Source organism: Calonectris borealis, unplaced genomic scaffold (genome assembly GCF_964195595.1).
Source record: "Calonectris borealis unplaced genomic scaffold, bCalBor7.hap1.2 HAP1_SCAFFOLD_305, whole genome shotgun sequence".
In the NCBI taxonomy this organism is placed as follows: domain Eukaryota; kingdom Metazoa; phylum Chordata; class Aves; order Procellariiformes; family Procellariidae; genus Calonectris; species Calonectris borealis.
In genome coordinates this window covers 12,501-17,500 of record NW_027441688.1, presented here as the reverse complement: position 1 = coordinate 17,500, position 5,000 = coordinate 12,501, and positions in this window count along the sequence as shown.

Sequence of the window (5,000 nt, the reverse complement as noted above, 5' to 3'; positions counted from 1 at the left end):
GCCGGACCCGGAGCACGGAGGGGCCGTCAGGTCTACCCGGCTCCGGGGCCGGCGGCGGCCGTCAGGTCTACCCGGCTCCGGGGCCGCCGGCGGCCGTCAGGTCTACCCGGCTCCGGGGCCGCCGGCGGCCGTCAGGTCTACCCGGCTCCGGGGCCGCCGGCGGCCGTCAGGTCTACCCGGCTCCGGGGCCGCCGGCGGCCGTCAGGTCTACCCGGCTCCGGGGCCGCCGGCGGCCGTCAGGTCTACCCGGCTCCGGGGCCGGCGGCGGCCGTCAGGTCTACGCGGCTCCGGGGCCGCCGGCGGCCGTCAGGTCTACCCGGCTCCGGGGCCGGCGGCGGCCGTCAGGTCTACCCGGCTCCGGGGCCGCCGGCGGCCGTCAGGTCTACCCGGCTCCGGGGCCGGCGGCGGCCGTCAGGTCTACCCGGCTCCGGGGCCGCCGGCGGCCGTCAGGTCTACCCGGCTCCGGGGCCGGCGGCGGCCGTCAGGTCTACCCGGCTCCGGGGCCGCCGGCGGCCGTCAGGTCTACCCGGCTCCGGGGCCGCCGGCGGCCGTCAGGTCTACCCGGCTCCGGGGCCGGCGGCGGCCGTCAGGTCTACCCGGCTCCGGGGCCGGCGGCGGCCGTCAGCTCTACCCGGCTCCGGGGCCGCCGGCGGCCGTCAGCTCTACCCGGCTCCGGGGCCGCCGGCGGCCGTCAGGTCTACCCGGCTCCGGGGCCGCCGGCGGCCGTCAGCTCTACCCGGCTCCGGGGCCGCCGGCGGCCGTCAGGTCTACCCGGCTCCGGGGCCGGCGGCGGCCGTCAGGTCTACCCGGCTCCGGGGCCGCCGGCGGCCGTCAGGTCTACCCGGCTCCGGGGCCGCCGGCGGCCGTCAGGTCTACCCGGCTCCGGGGCCGCCGGCGGCCGTCAGGTCTACCCGGCTCCGGGGCCGCCGGCGGCCGTCAGCTCTACCCGGCTCCGGGGCCGCCGGCGGCCGTCAGGTCTACCCGGCTCCGGGGCCGGCGGCGGCCGTCAGCTCTACCCGGCTCCGGGGCCGCCGGCGGCCGTCAGGTCTACCCGGCTCCGGGGCCGGCGGCGGCCGTCAGGTCTACCCGGCTCCGGGGCCGCCGGCGGCCGTCAGGTCTACCCGGCTCCGGGGCCGGCGGCGGCCGTCAGGTCTACCCGGCTCCGGGGCCGCCGGCGGCCGTCAGGTCTACCCGGCTCCGGGGCCGCCGGCGGCCGTCAGGTCTACCCGGCTCCGGGGCCGCCGGCGGCCGTCAGGTCTACCCGGCTCCGGGGCCGCCGGCGGCCGTCAGGTCTACCCGGCTCCGGGGCCGGCGGCGGCCGTCAGGTCTACCCGGCTCCGGGGCCGGCGGCGGCCGTCAGGTCTACCCGGCTCCGGGGCCGCCGGCGGCCGTCAGGTCTACCCGGCTCCGGGGCCGCCGGCGGCCGTCAGGTCTACCCGGCTCCGGGGCCGCCGGCGGCCGTCAGGTCTACCCGGCTCCGGGGCCGCCGGCGGCCGTCAGGTCTACCCGGCTCCGGGGCCGCCGGCGGCCGTCAGGTCTACCCGGCTCCGGGGCCGCCGGCGGCCGTCAGCTCTACCCGGCTCCGGGGCCGGCGGCGGCCGTCAGCTCTACCCGGCTCCGGGGCCGCCGGCGGCCGTCAGCTCTACCCGGCTCCGGGGCCGGCGGCGGCCGTCAGGTCTACCCGGCTCCGGGGCCGCCGGCGGCCGTCAGGTCTACCCGGCTCCGGGGCCGCCGGCGGCCGTCAGGTCTACCCGGCTCCGGGGCCGCCGGCGGCCGTCAGGTCTACCCGGCTCCGGGGCCGCCGGCGGCCGTCAGGTCTACCCGGCTCCGGGGCCGCCGGCGGCCGTCAGGTCTACCCGGCTCCGGGGCCGGCGGCGGCCGTCAGCTCTACCCGGCTCCGGGGCCGCCGGCGGCCGTCAGGTCTACCCGGCTCCGGGGCCGCCGGCGGCCGTCAGGTCTACCCGGCTCCGGGGCCGCCGGCGGCCGTCAGGTCTACCCGGCTCCGGGGCCGCCGGCGGCCGTCAGGTCTACCCGGCTCCGGGGCCGGCGGCGGCCGTCAGCTCTACCCGGCTCCGGGGCCGGCGGCGGCCGTCAGCTCTACCCGGCTCCGGGGCCGCCGGCGGCCGTCAGGTCTACCCGGCTCCGGGGCCGGCGGCGGCCGTCAGGTCTACCCGGCTCCGGGGCCGGCGGCGGCCGTCAGGTCTACCCGGCTCCGGGGCCGGCGGCGGCCGTCAGGTCTACCCGGCTCCGGGGCCGCCGGCGGCCGTCAGGTCTACCCGGCTCCGGGGCCGCCGGCGGCCGTCAGGTCTACCCGGCTCCGGGGCCGCCGGCGGCCGTCAGGTCTACCCGGCTCCGGGGCCGGCGGCGGCCGTCAGGTCTACCCGGCTCCGGGGCCGCCGGCGGCCGTCAGGTCTACCCGGCTCCGGGGCCGGCGGCGGCCGTCAGGTCTACCCGGCTCCGGGGCCGGCGGCGGCCGTCAGGTCTACCCGGCTCCGGGGCCGCCGGCGGCCGTCAGCTCTACCCGGCTCCGGGGCCGCCGGCGGCCGTCAGGTCTACCCGGCTCCGGGGCCGCCGGCGGCCGTCAGGTCTACCCGGCTCCGGGGCCGCCGGCGGCCGTCAGGTCTACCCGGCTCCGGGGCCGCCGGCGGCCGTCAGGTCTACCCGGCTCCGGGGCCGGCGGCGGCCGTCAGGTCTACCCGGCTCCGGGCTCGGCGGCGGCCGTCAGGTCTACCCCTTTTCGGAGCCCGTGGGGCCGCCTGCGGTACCCGGCGACCGCGGGTTGTTGGTTGCGTAGCGTCCGGCGATAAGGGCGGCCAAGTCTACCCGGCTCCGGCGGGACTTGGTCGCCTTGCCGGGGCCGAGGGGTAGACGTGTTGTCCCCGCTGCTTCGTCGGAGCTGCCGAAGGGGTCGCTGTTTTTCGCTGCCTCCAGTTACGTCATCGTAAAAGTCGGCGTGGTTGGCGCGCCTCCCCGGTGCGCAGAGGCGCCGCTCTTGGAGCTTGCCGGCGGCGGGGACGTGCCGGTCCGTACTATAGGAGCGAGCCGTGACTCGTCTCCAGAGCAGCGCTCGTCAGCGGCTGCAAGGCCCGCGGTTCTGCCAGCAAAGTGGGGTGCTCGGCGGCCGTCGTGGCGGTTCCCTCGGTGGTCCGGCCCAGCTTCCAGTCTCTTCGGTCCGGCCATCTCCCAGCGCTTGCCCGACAAGCCAGCCCAGCGTGTCCGAGGGGTCGGGAGCTGCGGAGAGCCGGAGCCGGCGGCCGGCTCCGGCGGCCGTTGCCGACCGGCACGAGGCATAAGGCCGGATCCCGCAGGGCAGGGCAAAGACTCGAACGCACCCAGCCGGGGCCCAGTGATGGTGAAGGTCACTGCCGGAGGCAGACGGCCGGGGGGCGTCGAGCCTGCCGCGGCTTACTCCCGGCTCCAGAGGGCCCGGTTGGTGGGACGACCGAGGTTGGCGGCACCTCGTCCCTTTGTGCCAGCCTTAAGCTGGAGCCCGCGAAGCGGGCGGAGAGAGCGGCGGCCGGCTCCCGGCCAGCCGAACGCAGACGGCCGGGGGGTGCCGAGCCTGCCGCGGCTTCCCCCCCCGGCCCCCCGAGGGCCCAACTGACGGCGCAGGCGGGGCGGCGGCGTCCCGTTTTCACCGGTGCGAGCCCTCCGCGGGCAGCTGGTGGTGTCAGGCGGGCCCGGTGACGGGACTGCGGCGTGCAGGCGAGGCGGCGGCGCCTCGTCCTCGTTTCCCCCGGGAGAAGCGGTTCCCCGCGGGGCAGGGCAAAGACCGGCGGCCGGTGGCGGTCGCCGGCACTCGAACGCTGGAAGGCCGGGGGAGCCGAGCCTCCCTCGGCCCCGGGGGGCCCGATGATGGCAAAGGCGGGTGCTGGCACCGTTCCGGGGCAGAGGTGCCCGCGAGTGCCCAGCCCACCAGGGCTGCCGCCGGCTGCCGAGGGCCGTGTGATGGAGACGGGCAAGGTGGCGGCGCCTTGTCCTTTTTCTCCGGCCTTAAGCTGGAGCCCGCGAAGCGGGCAGAAACACCGGCAGCCGAATGCAGACAGCCGGGGGGTCTCGAGTCGGCCGCGGCTTGCCCCGGCCCCCGAGGGCCCGGTGATGGTGCAGGCGGGGCGGCGGCGCCTCGTCCTCTTTTTTGCTGGCGCGAGTCCTGGTAGCAGGAGGGCTCGCTGGGAAGGTCTGCACTCGTACGGGCGAGGTGGCGGCGCCTCGCCCTTCCAAACTTCTCCAGCCCTAAGCTGGAGCCCGCGCAAGCGGGAAGAAAAGGGCGGCCGGTCCCTGCGGCCGGCAGCCGAAGGCAAGTGGCCGCGGGCGTCGAGCCTTGAGCGGCTTTTCCCGGCCCCCGTTACCCGGGGATGGCACGGGTGAGGCGCGGTGCCTCTTAGTCTTCTTCGGCCTTCTCCTCCCCCGGGGTAAGCGGTTCCCCGGGGCGCAGGGCAAAGACCGGTACCGGTGGCCGGCACTCGAACGCTGGAAGACCGGGGGAGTCGAGCCTGCCGCGGCTTTCCCTCGGTCCCGTCGACCTCGCTCAAGGGAATCGATGCGCGGAGCGGGTGGCCGGCGGCACCTCCCGCTCCCCCCCTTCAGTCGACCCAGACCCGCAGGCAGCGCCTGCAGAGGTGTTCCTGGGCGCGTCGGAGACGCTTCACGGCGGGCCGGCTCTGCCGGTGACCAGGCCGCCGTTGCGGCTCTCCGGAGACGCTGCCCCCTCGCTCGCACGCAGAGCCCCGCGTTCCGCCGCCCGCCCCGCCCGGGGCGGCGGCGAGCGCGCGCGGCCGTCGCTGTCCCAGGACCGTGGCCGTGGGGCCCGCGCTTCCTCTCCCGATCGAGGTGGCACCCAGGGCGCGTCGGAGACGCTTCACGGCGGGCCGGCTCTGCCGGTGACCAGGCCGCCGTTGCGGCTCTCCGCAGACGCTGCCCTCTCGCTCGCACGCAGAGCCCCGCGTTCTGCCGCCCGCCCCGCCCGGGGCGGCGGCGAGCGCGCGCGGCCGTCGCTGTCC